Source organism: Vidua chalybeata, chromosome 6 (assembly GCF_026979565.1).
Source record: "Vidua chalybeata isolate OUT-0048 chromosome 6, bVidCha1 merged haplotype, whole genome shotgun sequence".
Classification (NCBI taxonomy): domain Eukaryota; kingdom Metazoa; phylum Chordata; class Aves; order Passeriformes; family Viduidae; genus Vidua; species Vidua chalybeata.
Genome location: NC_071535.1, coordinates 42,374,916 through 42,398,715, shown reverse-complemented (window position 1 = coordinate 42,398,715; position 23,800 = coordinate 42,374,916).

The window sequence follows — 23,800 nt, the reverse complement described above, 5'->3', positions numbered from 1 at the left end:
CATTAGTCTCACTCAGAACCATTCACAGAATCACAGAATATCTTGAGTTGGAAGGGATGCACGAGAATCACCAAGGCCATGTTCTGGCCCTGCATCAGATAATCCCAAGAGTCACCCCATGTACCTTAAAGTATTGGGGTGAGTAGAGTATTACTCACCCCAATAGAGTATTGTCCCAACACTTCTTGAACTCTGGCAGGCTTGATGCTATGATCACTTCCCTCAGGAGCCCGTTCCAGTGTACAAAGCTTTGTAGTTGTGAGTATTTGGCAAAATTTATTCTCTAAAGGAAAATACTTGTAATATGTATTTGTAATAAATAATAAACAAGCAGTCCCTGATTCAACTTAGTACTCAGCATTTAGTTTTACTAAATTTTTGCATTGGATTGCTAGCTTGTTTTTAGGTTGTGCTATTTAACCTACTCTCTTTTCCTTTTCAGTTTAAGCATTTTAGACATTTATGCTTTCCCCCCCACCATCTTTCTGCTGTAGAAGAAGGTTTCAACTCCTAAGTTTGTTCTCATTTAACAGCCATCTTTGAGAAGCAAAGAATAATTTCACACAAAACCTCTTTCAGTGGAAGTCATCCTGCACACATTACCTTGATCCTGCCTAGGGTCACACAAGGTGTTCTACCACATTATCACAGAATATTCTGAGTTGGAGGAGACCCACAAGAATCATTAAGTACAACTCTTAAGTGAGTGTCCCATACAAACCCACAACCTTGCCATTGTCAGCACCATTCTCCAATCAGCTGGGCTAATCTCAGTGGCACATTTTCTCTTTAACCTTTTTCTACTATTCATTAGACTTTAGAGTCTCTTTGTTTTTATAATTTGGTGGTTACATAGTCTGGTAGTATTCTTTTAAAAGTCATGTCAAAAAAATATTCTAACCAGTGACAATCCCAAAGTCAATAAATTGCTACCTTTTTTTGTATGTGTGTGCCAATTAGTCACCAAATGACATTTTTTTCTTCTTTTTTTGAGACTATTAGAATTGGTTACCATGGGTTTAGACTTTTGAGTTCAGATTTATACCTTTAAAAAAAAAAACATTTAAATGCACAAAATTTAATTATGATTGATTTTCTACCATTGCTATAGTTTTCCACAATTCATATATCTGAGACATCTTCTTCAACTTAATTTTTTAATAATGCTGTCTCTGTCTGGTGTCTTGGTTTTGTTTCACTAGATGTTCTAGTTATTTTAAAACTTACATTTTGTTAGGCTTAAGTTCTTCATTATTATCTTTTTCTCAAAAAGGATACATTATCTGATATGTCAACTTTAGCTGACATCCTCTACGTTCTAAAGCAATAACAAAAATTTAAAATGTTATTTTACTTAAACATGTTTGGTAATATAGTAAAAAATTATTAACCCAGTACATATTCAGTTGTCTTTGTATATGTTCTATTTTTACTTTCTCCTCATTATTTTAACCCAGGTAGTTATCAAACTGGACCATGCCTTGTGTCTTGTTCTTATGTCCCATTCAGTGATGTCTGATTCCACCCACAAACTGCCTCTTGAAGAATTTCTGGTAGTTACACGTTACTGAAAATAATTCTTCTTGCTCTCACATACAATTCTGTTGGGTTTTGTTTTTTTTTTTTTTTTAATTTCCTTTATATGTTGTAAAATGCTTTTCCTTCTAAGAAGCACATAATCTTTATACAACAGCAGAACATTATTGGCTTAATGAAGAGACAAAAATCTTGTTTCAACATCTCCCATTACTTCTTACACTTCTAGGAAGTTCAACCTGTATAACTGAGTACTCTTTTTCTTCCTGTGTTGAATTTCATAAGATGCTTTCATCCCATCTTAATATTTACAGTGTAAGGCCATCTCTACAAAACAGTTGTCCAGTCTCTCACTAGAGTCAACACCAACCTAATATACAGTATAATCTAAAAAACAATTTGCCCAATCATCAGGAAGACATCAAAACTTGATGTGATTAACCTCCCTCCAGGCTTATGACTGACTGTTCTACTTTTCTCATCTTTTGTAACTTTTCAAAATTGACAAGCGAATGTCTTCATAAACAAGAACAATTATTAATTTGTGAAGTGAATACCTTGTAATATTGTTCAATTCTCAATCCAAAATGTTCCATCAGCTTGAAAAATTTAATTGCCATTTTAAGTTAACGACAGTAAATTCCGTAAACCCTTATGGTGGTTGCAGACTTTCTGTCAGAATCTAGATTTAAATTAGGAATCCTCCAGATTAATGGTTTCAAAATTATGAAAAATATTTCTACAAACATTCTTCCTCCTTATTACCTATATGAAGCCTATAGCTTAAAAAGGAAAATCTTTCTGCCAGTGCAGTGTTTTCCAAACTTCTGTATAATTTTGATAACTGGCTGGTTCCTTCTCCTAGGCCGTTAAAAATACTAGTTTTCATCACACAAATTTTAAAAAAGCAGAATGACATAGTTCATTTTTTTTCAGAGTGTGACCTAATTTCATGAAGTTCTGAAAATACTTTCATGTTGTATTATTTTGTTAATATATTTGCTTTTTTTTTAGCAATTTAAACCTTATTAGGCATTGATACACTTAATTCAGGAAGCTTTCTTTGCATCTGACTTAAAACTCTCCTGCTTTTATGCATGTATCCTACATATAAGCCTGCAGCTTTGGCTTCTTAATGAAACTGTTTTCCATATAGACAAAATGACATCAGGTAGAATGCACGAGTGCCCAAATCAACAGGTAGAACTGGACTTTTCAGGGCCTGACAATGAAAACAGAAAATAAAGAGACAGCTTACTGCCAGGTTATATTCTAAGTTATGTACTAATATCTTTTCTGATCCAGACTGAAACTGTCTCAAGAGTCTTATTGACTCTTGTTGACTCCATTCTTACAGCCAAAGTTTGCTACCACAGCTGTGACGGCTTATTGCTAAAGCACAAGCCAGTAGATATATGTTTTCTTGCTTACCAGATTCCATCATGCAGCAGAGGCAAAGCCAGATTCATAAAATTGATATTGTTCTCTCTCAAAAACTAGTAAGTGATGAGCTAGTTCAGTTTGTTACTTCTATGAAGATTTATGTAAAAGTAACATAAATGGAGTATTTTAAAAGTTTGAGAATCTCCCAGGAAAACTAAGAGGGAGCACAGCTAGTAATTCAGGCTACCTTTAGTTGGGTTTTAAAAAAAATAAAATATATCTGTTGGAACTGCACAGCTGTGGGATACAGAAGGTCTTGCTATAATTCTCTTTCTAAACTTTCAATGTTCAAAAGACTGCCATTTAAGATTGCAATTTCTCTCCTTCCTTGCAAACAGAACTTGGGGGCAAGGTTTCCATTTAATCTGTAGATCATAAAATCTCCCAACCATTTCTTCCTCTCCTAGTATGAAACTACTCCCAGTATAAAAGTGGAGTTATTTTAACTTTAAATTATGACTTTAAAAAAGTAATAAAATCAAATCATACTTTCTAGCAAACTGCTGTAAGAATTCCTTGGAAACTCTAGAGAAAGAAAAGACAGAAACTGTTTTGATTTTAAGAGGTTTATTTTTAATCAAGCATTTTGCTGTTCCTCAGTGGTCTGAAATTCTCCTGAATCTAGAGCATTGTAAATATAAAGCATTGAACACTGGAGAATCTCTATATGCTCATAAACACAGTAGTTGCAATGCTTTATAAGAAAATTCCACTCTCAAAAGTATAGATCTCCTTGCTATATACCAGTAACCAGATGTTGGGATATTTCCTCTGCAGCAATAATAACTTTGCATGGTACTGAACTATTTGCATGTTCAGCAAATGAAAAATAAATAAATAAATAAATAAATAAATAGAATTTGGCTGATCATTGTTTTCACCTTTCAATTCCTATGCAGCAGATTTTTGAATGCTGCATTCCTGGTGCCAGCTTTGCAAACTTAAAAAATGGCAGTGGTGTAAGTTCGTTATGAAATGGAATGTATTCAGAAGATAGGAAGTCAAAAATGCTTCTAATGTTGTACAGATATGATGGGCAAAGGTTAGCCCTGCCAGAATTCTGATGTTGCTAGGATAGCCCAGAGGAGCCCACACATCCCAGGCATAGATCCACAGAATATTCTGAGTTGGAAGGGACCCACGAAGAACTCTTAAGTAAATGGTCTGAATAGGGATCAAAGCCATAACATTGATGTTAACATTGATGATAACATTGATGATCAATGTTGGCACCATGACCTGCTGGGCTAATTGTAAGGTAGACCTAGGCCTTCTGTGCAAAATCTGAAATTGCAGAATCTTAACTATTGCTTGGAACTTTTACAATAACATAAAAAGTAAGTTAGCCAGAGTTTAAAAAAAATTGCATTCTGATCAGATTTCATAAATTAAGTTATGCTAGATCAGCACTTAGAAAGAATAGACATATGCTTGAGGAAAAAAAACACCTGAAAAAAATTCAGTTCTCAGCACGACACAGTTTTGTTTTGTTTTTTTTTTTCCTTTGTCCTTAGGCAAGACATGAAGAATTTTGAGAGGTAAAGGTAGATCCTGGTAGCTTTTTGAGAACTTCTCACTCCCTCCCACATTACTCTCCAGTTTCTCTCAAGTGGAGCACAGAAAGCTATGTAAGGCATCTACTTCTCCCTGCATTACTCAAGACCTTTCAAAACAAAATCAAATGGCAATTGGATACTGAAAAGAGACATATTTAGAACTAGCTGAGAAAAAACTGAGCAATGGCCACTTTGGAAAAAAGCCCATCTGACATTCCTCCCCAGACAATTGCCTTCTAAAGCCAAAATCTTTCAAAGATATATGAAAATGATTCTTGATATTTTAAGCATACAGCAGAGGCTGAGAGAAAAACAGAGAGATGAAAATTGAGCCCTGATTTCTAGTCCTCATTCCTAGACTTGATTATGTATTTTGCATCCATGTAAATTTTTTTATGCAACACGTTGCTGAATCTTAATGTTATTAAGAGCAAAATCTTTCTCATTTCTAGATAAATTTGTCAACCACAGGAGGATGAGAACTTTATTTTGTGTATTGCTTGCCCACCACTTCAGTGAGAGAGGAGACATTTGCATGCTTTTAATAACAGCCTGCCATTGCTGAGCAGGGCTTGATCAAATGTTCCTTTGGTTTGATTAGCACAACACAGAGACTAGCGTCCACTTCCACAAAGGAAGGATAGCAGCAAGTTAACACTAACTTAGGAAAGATCTGTGGGATTAAGAGAACTGACTGCAAGGCAAGTCCTATTAATATGCCTCCTTTCATATTTGAATATAATATGAAGACATCAAACAAACAAAAAATCCAACAAAGAGAGTTGGATTAAGATAATAGACTACTAAATTGCATAAGAGACTACTTACTACAAGAGTATATTTCCTTTAGTTCCTCATTGTAATTTGGCCTCACTCAGGGTTATCAGCTGAATGAGGTTCAACACTGATGTAGCCAAGAAAGAATTATTTAAAGCCTATGCATTTAATTGCTGAGAAAAATCAACTAAATGCTGAAGATAATTTCTAAATGGGAAGGGAATAAGAAATGTCAGTGCTAAGCATATTGTCTTCATGACAACATCTAATTGCTGACTCTATGATCCTATTGTGCCAAATGACAGCGGATCTTAGTGATGAACTTCCTGATTCTGGAGAGCAGAAATTAAATTAAAATCTTGGATCAGACTGCACTCGGATTAGTGTGCTTACTGATCTTGATGGGCTTCATCCTGGAAGATACTGAGTGCTGCTATGGAGCATGAATTTTGTACATTTTCCAGCGGAAAGCTGAGCATCTTTCTATAGTCCCCAGGACCCTACTGGATAGGAATGAAGCTTCCTATCCAGGTCTTAGAAAATAGCTTTGGGAATAATTACTGTGTATTGTCTCCTTCCTTAGTATTTAGCATTGATGTCATCTGTCTATAAACAGATCAGATCAGCTTCAAATCAAGACTCTCAAAAAAACAAGCTCTAAGTGATTTTTTTCTGTTCTCAGCTTGAAATTTTTCATTTATATGAGACCTGTGTGTCATGTGTCTTATATGCAGTGTGATGCCAATGCACATAGGGGTTAAATCAGCCTTTGTTCACCTGCTCATATCTCCTGCTTTTCAAGTGGTACAATGCACTGTACAATAGCACTTAACTGTGCTAATACATATGAATTTGTTTAAAACACAAAGATAATATCTACAGGACCAGTAAGTCAAATCATTAATGTTAAATGCACCTGAACCTTAATTTTGCCAATAAAAATTAGGGATTCCAACATTCTTAGCCTAAAAATCATTAGAGGCATTAATTGGTATGAGACAATGTCAGCTATAGTTTAGAACAGCAAGAAGAAAACAGAAAAACCAATGCTGCTGTTGGGATTGCCTGCTTTTGCTTACTGCAGAAAGTGTTCCTGTGAATAGGCAGAAAAACAATGATATTTGTCAGTGACCTGAGATTTTACTAATTATACATTAGGTACCCATTAGATTGGAAAAATTCTCTTTTCTTTTGGCATATTTTTCAGGACAAAATTTGGTATCTAATGCAACACAGTTCAGCGACTTATTCACATACTTCAATTCCCTTTTGCCTTTCTTTCCTTGATCTCAAATAGGACAATGAACTGAAATTTTGCAAACATTTCAAAACTAAACATTTGTCCAATTCACATTTTATCATTCTATTTTTAAATTATTTTTATGATTTTAAGATGCTTCATTTGGCTTCACTTTTTTCAATTATTAATTATCATTCAAATGAAAAACTATTCGCAAGATATGTGAAACTCTTGTTGAAATATGCAGGCTTTGCCTGCTTCAGAACTCTGTCAGAATGTTTTTTAAATGGCAAATTTATCAAAACACAGTCCTGGTTGTGATGAATATATGTGTTCCATAAAGAAGGTGCTCAAAATATTAAGCAGCTCCACTGTGAAGCTTTATTAATGTTTGATCAGCACTTTGAGAGCTCAGCTATAGAAGTGCAAATTGTTTTGAATATGATGACTACAATCTCATACCAAAACAAGGAGACAGAAAAAGTTGAAAAAAAGCAGGAAGGTGGGAGTAAAGATGAGAAACTTAGAATAACTTCAGGAATCTTGAAGAAGGTTTGTTCACATGGTAGAATTTTGGCCTATCAGGCTCAGCGGGAGAGAAAGAAAACATGGTCAGAATTACTATAAATATAAAAATTATATTTGAATTGTACTTCTACAAATACCTCTGGTGAACACCTGCAATGCAATTTTAAAAGATTAACCAGGTGTTATTAAATACATTGCTCCCAATATCAAATAAACAGATGTCTCAAAGAACCGTTAATGGCAAATGTTGATTTCACATTTTTGAAATATTAGTTCTCACTTAACTAGAACATGTCTAGAAATTTCATACAGACCAGTCATTTCTTACTCTACAGAAATTTGTTGTGCTAGGTACTTGAGCTGAATATAGGTTTCCTCATATCACAGACATGAAAGTAAGGCAGCAGAGGCAGAAAGCAGGATACAAAAACTATGAAGTGCTTCTTCACACAAGAAGGTCACAGGGATGTTGCATTTAAAAACGATAAAGGTTGGGCTGAAACTGCTGCTGTGCAGGTATGCAAAACACGAGAAATCAAGCACAAGTCCCTTTTGTTCAAGGATGTGAACTGGTGATAAGAGCTACCAGCATTTCCAGAGAAGCAGCCCAACTCTCCATGTATCAAAAGCAATTGGTCTTTCATATTTGACACGAGTGAGAAAAGGCTCAAATTTTGGTCCTCGCTACAAGTATTTGCCATCTCCATGCCAACATTAACCCACAGCAGAGAGACACTACTTTCAAACAACCCCAGCTCTTCTAAGGATTAAAATGCGCAGTACCTAAATGGAGAGCAGACAGTAATCTCAGCAACATCAGACATGCAGCTTTCTCAGGAACACAGTGTCATGTAGTAGTCTATGATTACTGTAGCAGTAGTCATGCGAGCACTGTTTTGCAGTATAGCACATTACAGAATACTGGCTGGATGCATATGGATTGTCAGGGAGATGCCGCAGTCTGATTTACCTTTCTGCCTGTCCAAATATTTGTAAGCTTTGTAATGACCAGAGCAGTCTTTTTTTTATCTACTATCTGTGTTTTTATCCAGCATTTTTTTATACATACAGCAGAACTCCCTGAGCTCTGGTGTTCCACTAAATAACAACACATTTAAAGTTAAATTGGAAACTCATCTCCTGAAAATAACTAGATTAAAGAATTCCCAATTCAGCTCATTTTTTCTTCTTTTTCTAGTTTGCCAAGAAAGAAACACAGCAGACAAAATGCTAGTGCATTTACTAGCTGACTTTCCAGTAAGAATTACACATTTTGTCCAGAAATGGCAAGTGCCCCAGTTTATACTGTAGCTGCCAAGCCTCTTTAATATTCAGAGTCTAATGTCTGCACAGTTATCAAAGGCAGACACTTGTTTCTGCTCACTCAGGTGAAGAAGTATTCCAGCTAAAAGCACAGCTTCCTTCCCCTGAGTTATTAAAAATTCTTCCAAATAAATACATGTTATTTAAGAAATAAATAAAGAAAAAAACCCTTAAAAGCTTTTCTCTCTTCTATCAGACAATGTTAGATTAACAGGCTGCTTTATCTTTTTGACATGACCGAAACCATATAAAGCCACCCTCTAACATTCATTTCTTTATTGTGAAAAATAGAAATCTCCTCCTGATCAAACACCTTATGCTTTGACTATGCCTTTGTGAAGGAAGAAAAAAGTGAACATTCCCACAGGAATGAACAAAATAAATTTATTGTTATCCCCATGCACGAATAGGATTACATTTTCCTCATTTTGTTCAAATACTGTATAGGTCAAATTTGCAAAAAAGTCATTTCCTGACCAAAAGGAAAAAAAAAACAAGTCTAACAATCTGACCTCTGCTGAACACCTTATGTGATTCCTTAACTTCAGTTTCTGCAGTGTAAGAGGTAATGATTGTTGTTGACCTCAGTGTTTCAGCACATATTTATCCAGAGAACTATGCAGTAGCTCTCTTGACAAGGTCTCCACGCAATAGGAATTTCTCAGTTGTTTCCCACTGCCTTTAGTTTTATGCTAGCAATGCACCATGGATTTTGATTAGACAGAAATACGAATTTGAAAAATGAAGTTATACCAGCACAACCTTTGTATATCTACTTAAAAATTGGTAAAACTAAATTATTTAAAATTGAATATAAAACATTATTTTTGTTTCAGAGACAACTGAAGTAAAATAATGCATTTTTGTTAATTCATGAGGCATTTGGTAAGAACGAATAACAAAAAAGTATTTTGAGATTCCACTAAGACAGTCAATTAGATAGATGTTAAATTCTATCCTGAAAACATTCTAAAATGTTCAGCTCTGATGTTTTTACTGACTTGGAATACAATGCCTTACTGAATCAAACCTACCTGAGTTCTCTGGAACTTGAGGGGGTTCAGGGCTCCAAGGACCCCTAAGGTCCAGAATGTTAATTAAAAATTATAGAGCATAAATAAAGGCCATTCTTACTTGAAGAAAATAAGAAAACATGTGATAGCTTTCTGTGGTCTTCTAAATTTTGTCTAAGAACTTCTATGATGCATTATGCTCCTTTCTAGAACTGGATACATCTGTATCTTGATTTTGCTGTTCTTTTAGTACCTGAAGTTTGAAGAAAAACTAAGGCTTAAGAATGATCAGGTTCCAATATGTACAGTTAATCCTTTTTTCTTCTACTCACCTTATCCTATGGGTTAATGGCTAGGATTAAACCAGGCCTTATGTACAGAAAAATGCTATTCCTTTTCAAGACACTAGAATCTAGCCCAAATAAAAAGAGAATAACTGAAGATTTAGCTTATAAATATGGTGCTTGTAATCTCTCCCTTTGAGAAGAATTTTTTCATTCATTTAAAAAAACCCCAACAACCAAGTAGTCAAGTTAAGAAGAGAGCCCCAAGGACTTTTAAATAGACTTTATACTTCAGTTCAAGCTGGAAGTTCCCATATTTAAGAGAAACAGGTTTCTTGGGAAGTTTCTTCTAATTAAGAGATGAATTACTGAATCCTTAGGGTGTTTTTCAGAGGTATTCATGTAAAAAGTTAATTTTTTGCAAAACTACAGAAAGCTAGGGACTGATTGGACCTATATCAACCCAAGCTGCAAATACCTGTATGTCCTGGTTTAGGACAAATTAGGGGAAAACATCTCCAAAGGAGCCCCTTATAGGAAACAAAACCCTCCACAACTTCCCCCACCACCGGGTTCGGGAGGAATTTCTTCAGAGGGGAAGTGGAAAAAACTTGTTTATTAAGGAACAACAAAAAAACACTCCCCAGCACAAGAGAAATAGCCCGAGATGACAACAGATGTTTTCACCAGTCCAAGGGGGCTGAGCTGTATCTCTCTTTGCCGCAGAGGGTACGAAGCTTCTCTCGCAGACCCCGGGGGAGCTCCTGCCCGGAGTAGGTCCGATATCTTCGGGGGTGGGAAGGGAACAACAGAAACCGGGGAAAAAAGGAAAAAAATGGCGAAAAAGCAAGCAAGCGAAAAGCAAAGAAAAAAGAAAGGAAAACAGAGCTAGCAAAGCAGGCAGCCAGCAGCGAGCAAAAGCAGCAAGCCAAAGCAAAGCAGCAAGCCAGCAGCGACCCGGGGGGGAGGGGGGGGGAAGACAAAACAAACTGAGAGCAGGGAACAGAAACCACGATTGGGATAATAAGCCTGAAAATGTCCTGTCCCCACGACACTGTAGCTGCCAGGAGGCATTTTCCCTGTCCTTTCATATTTGGAAATTACAAAATCAATGCCTTGTGGGGATACATTTATGCTTAAAAAGCACACAATAATCATATTTCTCTCCCTTTTGTACTCAAACTGCAGGAATACACTTTTCCAGACAAATCCAATCCAAGCAGAGGAATGTAAAACCGAGCAGAGCTGTATGGTGCAGCACACAGCCATCACAAAAGCCATCAGACTTTCCTGTGTGGCACATGAGCTGCAAATGTTAATAACTGTATTTTTTACTGTTTGATTTGAAAGGTGGCTTTTGCTTTCCAAAAGGTTGATCCTCTTCATGTTCCTTACATTCAGCAAGAAAAAATGCGTCCAATTCTGACACCCGCTACATGCAAATAAGTAAGAAGGTAAGGTAAGCAATATAAGCATGTAAGTTAAGCAATTTTCTTCAAGTTTGCACAGCTTTAAGTAATGGAAGTCCTTGTAAGTTCTCCCATATTTACACAGATACTTTGCACAAGTAAGTTTTCTGGTTCCAAACACTTGAAATGTTCTTGTGTGAATGAAGTTTGTATAAGGAAATTATGAAACTATTCACAACTCAACTAAGGACTAGACCTTTTTAAATAAGACATTTTTTAAGAGATACTGTGCATTTTGTTTTGACTAACATCATGGCTCTAGTTTTGTATTACCTGGAAAACATAACCCCTGAGCCTGAAACATAAAACAGAGAATCTGCCTCTTTTTCCATAACATTAAAACACCTCAGTGATGCCCATTTCAGCTCCTCTCCTACTAGTTTTTAAAATTAAAAAAAGAAAACAAAAATTATATATAATTAAAAAAAAAAAGAAAAAATAGAAACAAAAGAATAGTGGATTTAGAGTTATCTCAATGCATCAATAATGAATTCATTATTGGATTTAATTTCAATTAACTGTATAAGATACCTACACTGAACATGCAACCTTTGAGAATGGAAGGAAAGTAAATACTAATACTGTATTTGATTTTATGAACTGTTCGTTTTTTCATGTCATGAATCTCTATTGTTCAGTAAAAATTCCCAAAGACTTCTGTTGCCATTAAATTCATAAATAGTTGGGGTTGGGCTTTATGGGGCAGTTTTAGAGTCTCATTCTATTATACATTGATACATGCCGTACTGAAGAATTCCTAAGCACTCAAGTTTAACTTTGCCCTCAAGTGAAATAAAGGCTGGTATATGGTGAAAAACAGTAATTCCTTAATTTGGATTAAAGCACTTTTTAGGAAAAAAACAAACTAAATCAAACAAGAACTACCTAGCAAACAAGAACTACCACCACTCCCCACCAAAAAAAAAAAAAAAAAACCAAACCAAACAGACCAAAAAACAAAAAACCCAAAAAAACACCACAACAACAACAAAAACCTAAAAAATAAACACCAAGGAGAAACTCATGATCACCAACCAAAGCTATAAAGCTTATCCATGTATAACATTAGGGCTAAATCTGTTACCTTTTGAAAAGAGAGAAATAACTTTGGGGGACAATTTGGATGCTTGCACCATCAAAATTCTTTCACTAGTGACCTTTAAAGCATAAGAAAAATCCTCCACAAAAATGATTAAGTCGTTAAAAAGCTTCCTTTGCTTTCAGACTCTCATTTCACTACCAAGTTGAAAAGCAAAGAAAAATAAATACAACAGTCAAGGTTAAAAAATCCCCAAGATTGCTACTTCTGCTTCCAAAACATACTTAAATGGCCTTTTCTCCCTCTGCTTCTCAAACCCCTTTGACACAAAGATTGTAAGTTTTTATTATTATTCCCTCTGCTGCTTGTTTTTGAAATCCTTAACATTAAGAGCAGATGCTTGATCTAGGGGTTGTGCTTTGTTCCTACAGCACAATAAACAGCAACACAAGTGGTTCAACTCCTTTGTTTTTTTTAAAGGATACAGTTAGTAGCATTTAGAGTAGAACATAAAGTCTGAAGACTTTTTTGCTTTATCTCAGGCTATTTATTCAACAAACCCATGGACTAAATAATTGGCATTACTTCCTGCATTTGTTTGATTTTTCTTGTGGGTGTTGCAGTCAAATGCCAACAAAGTCCAGACTTCAAGGTTCTGAGTGAATAGCCTTATGTAAATTGACTGATCATTCCACCAGAAGAATTCTCTTTCTACAGCTGAAATTTTCAAGTTTTTCCTAAGGGTGAGAATTGAAGAACTTTATTAGCTCTTTCTGCGATCCTTGTTAGAGAAGAAAAATTTAAGACCTTAAGAATTCTTGCTCTTTATTCTGAGAGTTTTGTTACATTCTTCAGCCTCAGATCACAATAAACACCTGTTTGCCTTGGTACACTGCAGTAGTTTTCACCCTTAAAACGCTGAACTCTTTTTGCAAATTTATGATTGAGCTTTTGTCATTTCAGTGGTGGCTCAGCTATAATATTGAGCTGACTGGAATAAAAAGTTATAAAAATGATTTATTACAAAATACTTCTGTTGCAGGCAATGTCATCACTTTGCCTTTCTTTTCACCTACATTTACTAGAATAATTCAAAGCTTGCTTCAGTTTTAAGTCTTCTGATGTAGTGATAAAACAATATGTGAATCTGGAAATACTGAGAGGATGAAGCGAAAAAGCTAATAGTGGCAAAGAAAACTTTTTTTCCCAATGAGGGAATAGCAAATAAATAAAAAAAAAAGTAAGTAAAATGTTCTATTTTCAAAAACAGAATCCAGTTTTAAGTAACACATTGTTGATATGACCATAAAAAATAACCTATGCTAATCAGCAAAGCCAGATTATTTAGTAAACCTTCACAACTGTTCACACTGCAGACAAAACTCCACAGATATTTACAGCAGTTACAAACACCTACACTTCCTGACTATTCTACCACCTCTGTGAGCAGAGGGTATGAATAATAATGAGAAGGACGATTTTTCAGATAATTTGCCTTACATTTGTCCCCAATTTCTGTCTTATTATCTGCTACATTTAGGGATCAACTGAAGAAGAAATCATGAGCTGTTGAAGACAGCAATTCAGAGTACAGAAATAAGTTTTTGTTTAATACCCTGCCAATGCTGCCACTGTAAACACTAGCAATCAGGAATCATCAGTGCCAAAGTCTGCAGTGGATTCAGTCCAGGGCTCCAGATTCAAAATCAGTCTGTCATTGACTCTTTGTTAATATATAAATCATTTACTGAAGCATAGCCAGTCAAAACAGAATACCATTTGTGTGCACGTGAAGGCCTGGCTGTTCTTGCCAAGAGTGACTCATGTTTAAGGGGTACAATGAAAATGAAGGCTCAAAACGCATATTTAAGGTCTGATTTTTTGTTGCTTGGAACTTGTATCCACATTTTTACCTGTGCAAAATACTGCTTGGTTGTTCAGAAAGTAAAAAACTTACATTGAGGTAGAAATAGTACGAACTGTTATGGAATCCTCAAGATCACAGATTATACCCTGCATGTAAAATAACCACCAAAAACAACACCTTAATAAAATTATTAGCATATGTGAATGAGGTAAAAAATGTATGATTTTTCATTATATTTTCTGTATATTATTGCAGAAAAAAAAAGTTTTATAAATTGACTCATATACTCATTGTTTTTCCTAGATGCTGTACTAGCAGAGATAGAAGAGAGCAGGACAGAACTGCATTTTTTGATCATCACTTAACACTGGTAAATGCAACCCTTAGCTGTTTGTTACATACAGTACTGTAATGGGCAAAAATACCTCTCAAGATCAGAGATGTATTTGTTACAGAAGCTGTACATGCATAACAAAGACACAGCTTCTCTCTGTGTGAAGGTTTATTGGCACCTTGGATGCAGACAGTTACAAACAATCTTCATGTGCGCTTGTAAATCATTAATATGGGTGCCGAAGATGATCGTAAAGTTTCTATGAACACTCCAATAACATTAAAAAGTCACAAAGTAAAAGTGCACACTTTTCAACTATAACCCTGCATGCAAGAAAAAAAAAATTCAATTCTGGCAGCAAAGGGGTGGTCATGCTCCACTGCAGCCTCAGTGACATTTCACTAGGACATAGCAGCACAGATGACAGATGAGAGATATCTATAAAACCAGCACTGTATTTCAAGATGCCATCAGTAAAGACCCTCAGGATGATTCTGTCTGGACTATGCCTTAGGTTAAGCCAGAGAAAATCTAGTTTGGAGTTGTAAAGAGCAAAATCAAATACAACACCTTACATGCCTCCCTACATTACAGTGACATTAAGTCTTTCCCACCCCACCAGGTAACAATAGTGTGGCTGTACAGGAAACCTGAAATATGAATGGGACCTGCTGGTCTTGTCAACAACTATATTGACTCATACTGGTATTGATTCTTAATCTGCTCCAAGAACTAAGGAGACAGAGCAATTAGGTGCCTGCAATATTTACAGAATACAGGTTTTGTTTATCTTGAATCAAACACTCTTTAAAATCAAAATGGGGAAGTTTTCCACAAATATTATTCTTCTTTTTGGGAAGAACAACTCATAGGATCAATATTCTTTATCCACCTAAACTTGAGTAAATATTTTATTATGCTTCAATAAAGTTCATGACAGGAACATGGAGATACAAACACTAACAGATCAGAATCTAAGAAAATTAATGCAGAATTAGTCAAAACTAGGAGTACTTTACTTCAGTTTGGGCAGTGAAAGGAGGATAACTAGTGGAAACCAGTAGAAACCAGGAAGAAACAGTAAAAAAATTATAATCTGTTAATTCACAGTCTTAATTTTGAGAATAAAAAGATTAACAAACACAAAAGAGAAGATGATAACTTGCAAAGATGCCCCAAGAAAGGCAGACAACTGCTAATTTACTCCAGATTCAGTTCAGGTTCTGTGCTCTGTCATTAGAATTAAGACTCCTTCACTTTGATGCAGAGAGAGAATGACCTAATGAAAAGCAAGATATGGTTTACTTTAAGATTTGTTATAGAGAAACATCTCTTGAAACCATATAATGATTTTTCTGACAAGTATCCTCAAACATCCAAAACAGAATTCAATTTAGTTTTATATGACTGATTATATCAAGTCAATTCAAGCATTTTATTGAAAATATTTTTAATGTTTATAACTTTAATAAACTTAGTATGAAATTCAGGTAAATTAAAAATGAAATATGTTAATTTTCTATAATTTATCCATATCTGATTACATACAAACAAGATACATATTTGTAGTATTTCCATGGTTTTAAGGTAGAAAGTAATAGAATATATTTCATGAACTCTGAAAAACTGATAAAACCTGTATTGGATTATAAAACATTGGACCGTAACACAGCACAGAACTTCCAAAGAACTACAGAATTGTAGAGTGGTTCGAGTTGGAAGGGATCTAAAGGTCATTCAGTTCCAACTCTCTTGCCATGGGCAGGGACATCTTTAGCTAGACCAGGTTTCTCAGAGCTCCATCCAATCTGGCCCTGAACACTTCCAGGTGTTTACATATTATATCAAACAGTTCTTTATGCAAATAACTCACATTGTCCAATCTTCATCAAAATTTAATCTCTGAATTAAACAAAATGTTCCTGAAAAAATACTTTTTCTCTTTTTCTTTATTCTCTAAAAAGAAGTCCATCATTCAATTCATGCATTTAACCCAGAAAAGGATTGGTTTACTTTTTTTAGTATTACTATCTTAAACATCAATTTAATAAGAAAGAAATTGCCATATCCAGTTTTTAAGAAAGTAGCTTTCTATTAATGCATTTTATGCTCAAGCATATCATTAAGTGTAACTCATGTACAGCCAGGTTGGCTTAGTTGTATTATATGGTTTAATTAGACATATAAAGCTATATTAAAAGACATTTTTAGCATATCCTGAAATAACTTTTAGACAGATGAAAAGTGTTAGAGAATGTTAGCTAAGCAGCCATGAGAGTCAAGTCATAATTATATGTACTGTGCTTTTTTTCCTGTTGTATTACGTGTGAACTGGACATTTAGGTGGGTGAAAACATTCCTTTTCCTTCCTCCTTGCAGTACAAAGGGTGTCATAGCTAAAGTCAGAAATATCATTAACAGCTTCATATAGTGATATACTGTCAATTTTCAAACGTTTGACAACTCATCTTTTTAATGAAGTTACATTTCTGACTACTACATGAACAAACAACAGGGTTATTTCTTTTTCATAACTGGTAACAAATGCTATTGAAAATATTGTGCTATTTCCATTACTTGAGGGAGGAATGCTTGCAGACAAAACACATTTGCTTTTAAAATAAGAAACAATTTTAAAAACAAAAAACAACCCAAAACCACACAACCCCTCCTCCAAGCAAATCATTAATGGTTTTCCTCACTAAAGGATACATTTATGCTATATTGGAAATTCACAGAATTGCTGGATTATCAACTAGCACCAAGATGCTAGAAAACTGGAAATCAAGAGATTTAAATGGATAATGTCTGATGACATTGGAATTTTTTTTTTTTGCTTTGTATTGGCCATCACATCTTCTATATTTCTAAATTGTTTCACTTTTAATAGCTAATATTTTTGAAGAATCCTATTCCTTCAATCTACACCAGAATATTTTTAAGATAGTTGCATTTTCAGTCTTTAGGAAAATAATAACTTATAAAATTTCTTTAATCTCTTCACATTTCTTTGACTAATTGTCATTCCTCAGGATTGTGTCAGTGGCAAGATCTGTTTGCAGTACTCTCAGATATCATAAGAACACTTTTAAAGTTTGTTTCTTTCCCCAAATTCATCACCTAGGCAATAAGAAACTCACAGCTTTTTCCAACTCCACCAGAAGTTCCAAGGCTGCACTCTGAAATCTCACTGACATCTGAGAACAGATCAACACCATCCAATACAGCCAAGTCCCCAGCAAAAACTCCTCACCATCAATAAAGATTTCCAGGTGCTTCTGGTAAGCCACTGAGGTCATATCAGAATGAACTGATTTACATTATTGATTGTAAAGTAGTCCTGGTTTATTTAAGTCTTTTGTTTTCCCACACTAAAAACATTATTATCTCCATTTTGAAGGAATTGATAGTTATTTTGCTTTTTAATGAACATCATTATAAACTTTCTTTCACAGTTTTGTTCCTTTATATATATATATTGAAATATAAAATTATAAATTTGAGTATAATATTTTTAATAACTGACTGCAGATTTAACTATTTCAAAACTCTGAAACTGGCATTGTTTTAGTACTGTATTTCTTTAAATTTAACTTGGAAATAAAGCAAAACTTACCACTCACAGAGTAATGCTATATTCTTGGCAGTTATGCTATTGCTCTGCAAAGATGTACTCAGTAGATTCAGTCTTCAATTTATTCACACAGTAAATGAATTAAATGAGTAATGCATCTTATGTAAATGGGAGGTTATCAGGCTGTTTGGACCAGAGAGAGGGTAGCTGGTGTTCAATCACGACCTATGATGAATGCAGCTTGACACACATGGGATGGTCCTCTCCTCATTCTTTCCACTCTGCCTCCTAGTCTGTCTCCTTTTCTCTGTAAATCAATTATTTTCCTAAGGGGAGAACAACCAAAGAATAAAAAGGGCCTTAACAGATCATGCAGCAGTCATTTCTAGAAAAAAAAAAAACAGTGAGACTAAATTTAGTCTGTTTTGCAGTTTAGAGCTTCTATCTAGGGTTTATTAGCATACCATAAGATGAAGAATTCTGTTTTCCTCCTTGTTTTACTTGAACCTTGACCTTATTCTCAACATTGAACAGTAACTGGATTGCATAAACATGACCCCTTGATCCAATTCCATCCAATTAAATTTACATAGTGCTAAAACATTCTTGCTTAGATTTCAGTTGTCTATCTAAATTTAATAACACACTTTACCATCTTTTATGATATAACCATATGTCTACTGCCTGCATGTTGGTAATACTAATATAGGAAATTCCACAATTATGTGGTGCACCACCTTTTTCACATCTACAGCCTTTTGTGCACATTCCATATAACTTTAAATATGTCTGCCACTTTTTGAAAGCATTTTAAAAACACTTAGCTCTGTTTCCATACATTAGTTTCCAAATGACTGTAGTTCCTCGCAAATATTAAATACATAACCAGTGATAATGTATTTATTTATACATATTTATATACACACACACATTGTTATACATTGTTATGTATTGTCTAAAGCATGAAAATTCAGTAGATTATGACTCATCATGAATTAAAACAGAAGATCTATTGTAGAGGAAAACAAAAGCTCTGTCTTTCTCAAGGACAGAAAGAACAGGTACAAAGTTTGTAAGTCAATGAAGCATGCAGAACATTTTGTGATTCAAAGACTTAAAAAGAGCCTTTCGATAATGGAAGATTATTATCATTATTCATGTTCACCTATGAGAAAGGCTAGAAGGAGGATCTGGGGAACTATAAGTCAGTCTGACTTTGTTGCTGAGAGAGGTCATGGAGCTGATCATCTTGAGTGCCATTACGTGGCACGTGCAGGTCAGATCTGGCCCAGCCAGCGCAGGTTTAGGAAAGGCAGGTCCTACTTGACCAACATGGTCTCCTTCTAGGACAAGGTGACCTGCCTAGTGGATGAGGGAAAGGCTGTGGATGTTTTGGAGGTTGTAGAGAGGTGGGTCTCTTTTTCCAAGCAACAAGTTATAGCACAAAAGGAAATAGCCTCAAGCTGAGCCAGTGAAAGTTTAGATTGCATATTAGGGAAAAAATTCTTCACCAAAAGGATTGTTAAGCAGTGGAACAGGTTTCCGAGGGAAGTGGCTGAGTTGCCATTCCTGGAGGAACTTTAAAGGAGTGTAGACATGGTGCTTAAGACCATGGTTTATACTTGTTGGACTTGATAGTAGTATGTTTACATTGGACTTGATGATCTTAAGGTTGTTCTCCAACCTACATGATTCCATGGTTTGCTCCTTCATTCAGAGAATCCATGCAGTGACTGTGTAGGACTTCAAGACCCAGAAACTAATGTTGTATTCACAGATAGAGAAGCACCTTGAAAAGCTCATTTTTTTTATCATAACTTTCACTAGGTTTTGGACTGTAACAGTGAAATATTGTAAAAATGAAAGCCACAGCAAATGAAAATGTTGGGTTTCAAACCCCCTCACACAACTCTAGAAAAACACAACCCACTCACAAAACTATTTGAATTCATAGGTCATGCACTATCCATGTTTTAGTCCAATAGTAATTAATAATGGAAGTATACACCATCTAAATGTGTTTATATTAGTATTTATGTAATGTTTATGTTTCTCTTAATTTTTTCAGAAGTAATATTTGGCAGATTGGAGTTTATTCTGAATAAATGCAAAGCACATAATTTCCTATCACTCAATGCACTTTAGGCACTTAATAGCAACATTCAAACATGGAAGAAAATTGTTCTGTTCCATATTCCAAGGGAAGTCAGGGGCAAGGGGGTAATGGGGTGGGAAATGTAAACTTCTATGTACATTTTAATGCTTTCAGCAGATTTAACTAAATTTTTCCAGATTCTAAACTATATCTCTCTATGGTTGAGCAAATTTCTGGTAGAGATAAAATTCTGCAAATACATCTGTTTCTTAATAAAGGTATTTATCTAACCACTCAGTGCAAATATCTGTGAAATGCTAAGCTGTCTCAGCTCCCTTTCATGAAAATGAAGGCTACTCAGCACCTCAAGCTAATGCAGTTGATCACCCATTTCTGCTTACATTTCAATGCAATTCTTTAGATAAAATAGAAAAAAAAAATCTTTAAGAAAACATTCAGTTGATAGTCTACTGCAAAAACTTAATTTATATTAAGGTCTTAATTTATCCGAAGATATCTGCACCTCAGCTGCTCCTATTTGAGAAGACTAGAGTTAATTCATGATACCTTATATAGCTTTCCAAATTACATTCATGTTTATGAAAACAAGAATTACCTCAAGAAAGTGGGAAAGCTGAGCATCAAACTTAAGTCTTTTCATAATCAATTATGTATTCATCCAAGAATCATATTTTCTAGTTTCATTACAAAAAAAAAAAAAAGGCAAGCAAACAACAGAAACAAGTATAGGACATAATTATGCAGAAAAGAAGGCTTGACAGAAATTTCTAAATCAATAGCTCAAATCTAGGGAGAGCAGAGAGTAATATTTAAAATTAGCTCAAAGTAGTCTCAGAGTTATTGATTTGATTCCACTACAGCACATTTCCAGCGCTTCTATTCTCTGTGAGTCTTATGGGTATAATTATTCTGTCCTTCAGGAACTATACTGGTTAAAGCAAAAATGAAAAAATTGAATAAATTTTGTCTTATTTTTTTTAGTACCATATTGCCCTTTAATACTGCGTAGGAAGGATTTTTTTTATCTGTCATTTTTACATACTTAACAAAGAAGGAATGATTGAAAGTGGGTAGCTCTTGACAATTTTCAGGTAGGCTTATTCTTTCATAAGCTGTGAATCCAATATTCTTACATAAACCTAGTATGCTTTCTGTTGTCAGGACATCCCCAAAAATAAAGACAACAATGACTTCATTTTTTCCTGTCAGTTTTTCTACTTATAAGAGAGGATAAAAATTATATCTACAAGCTAACAAACCTACCACACAAGATGTATGGGAGGATAAACTTGTTGACAAGCTACATTCTGGAAGCCTAGTAAAGATCAAACATCTATTTAAATTTGCAATGCATGTGGATTTCTATAAAATTGTACACGTCAGTCCACAGTTATAATCTGAAAATAAATAGTTTCTCAACATTGAAATTCTCAATTTTTGCTAAATATAAATGTAGAGGCTTACGTTTCAGAGCTATTGAACATCTGTGAAAATCAGGACACCCTGGGAGTGTGCAAGCTTGCTACTCTATGCAACACTAACATACATTCACAGGATGCACAGTAGCTGTCAGGACATTGTTCATTATACTGCTGATGGAGAGTGCTGGAAATTACATTACATTATGTGTGGTATTCTCATCCAATGATGAATGGGTTTCATTCTTTTCTTGGGCCAAACAGCATCCGGCTCACACATTATTGTGTTTGAAGATTCTCTAACCACGAAACTATGCAAGATGCCCTCCTCCTGCTTTAGTTAATACACTTTCCTATAGGGACATTAGACTAATCAGGCCAATGACAGAAAATGCAAGACAGCTTATGTTTCCTCTTTAAGACTTACACAGAAGTCTTAATTAGTATTTAAAAATGTTGTATTGTTAGTGTTTCTGATGGAGCTTTTGACTCCCTTGAGCTACACCAAATGTAGAAGAGTAGAAACATGAAGCAAACATACAGTACAACATCAACAATTTTGTACACTGGAAGTTCTCTGGGTTTCAATGGTTTATCCCTTGTTGTACCCCTTGTTGCTACTTATGGAATTCTCTGCACTGTATGAGGTGCTGTGTGCTGTAATAGTTAAAGCACAGAATACACCAGATTAAGGCAAAAAACTTGGATATGTCCTTTTTGAAATTTTCACCAGGATCTAAGTAAACTGAAATCTCTATCTCTATATGAACCATATATAAAATCTTGTTAGGAATTTTATTCTTCTTGTCTGAAAGAAATTGAAAAGGATTTTCAAAGCAATGTAGTGAAAGTGCAGCATTCATTCTCCTTAAAAATAAATTCTCATTTACTAAAGTAGACCCATCAGACATAAATAATCAGTAAGAATAATTTTTGCAGAAAAAAATCCAGTAATTTTCTATGTATGTGCCAAAAAGACTTCATGCATCTTGATATGTCCATATGCATAAGCACATAGACATATATATATTACAATACCTAAAAATCTCAGACTATATGAAGTAAAAAACTATATGTAGTAGAATACCATCAGACAGGGAGCTAAGAGAGAGATTCAGAGTCTGAGAGATTGAGAGATTCAGTCCAGCGACTATTTAATCTACATATAAATATAGTCCAGTTTGCAGATAGAATTGTTTCTTATCAGCATGCCATGATTTTGTATTCTGATCAATTATAAAAATTGATTCAGTCTGTACAATGTGTTAAATGGATTTTAATTCCACATTTGTAATTATGCATGCAAGTATATCACTTGATAGTAAGACTGTTCAAGCTAGCTCTGCCAATTGAGAAAATATATGTCATACATCCCCACTTGTCTAGTCCTCAATAACGAAAATGTTTGACTTTGATTTTCTATTTATATTTTCTACCAATAAAACTCATTCCTCTGTCTTGGGAATTACTGATATTTTAGATGTCGTCATTTGTTCAGAAGACCTACTAAGCAGCACTTTTTTTATGATATTATCTTCATATTATCCCCACAGTCCAATCCTCATTCCTCTTTAGCTAACTTCAAGGATAATTTATGAGTATTTCAAACAGGTTTTATTGAGAGTCATCTGTCAGTTGTAAAGTTACAGTTTCTATATGTTGCAAATACCCACACATTTGCATCTCCTCATTAGGAAAGATCCCAATTCTGCTGTACCTCATAAGGACATATAAAATTATTTTACTAGCAGCTTAAATAACTTTTAATTTAATGATTCCAGAGACCTCATTTTCTCTTGAACAGTCTAAACTACCATAAATCACAGGAATCATATGCCCTTTCTCATTTACCCCACTAGATTATAAAGTTAGTAAATTATAGTAGCCTGAAATGAGAATTTGGCATGGCTTTTTAAAAATGATTGAAAAGGAGGAAAATCCAATTAGTTTAGGCTGTAATGTAAACATTATGAATATACAGAGAACTTCAGAAGAAATAACAGTCTTACACTGCTCATACTAAATCCTGTAATATTTAGATGTTTCCAGCTTTTGTGATATGTATTTATACTTGCATCTTAGATGTAAGGGTTCAAGATAAATGAGGGTTTCTTCTTGAATTCAGCACAAAAAATATAAACTTGTTTGTAGGCATGTCCTTTAAAAATGAATAGGAACATTATATTTCAAAAAAATTATTGGCATCATATGTAAAGACTTGAACCCTAGTATTTTATATTCTTATTGGCAGTAATCTCTTAACAAACAGTCATATTTTATTAA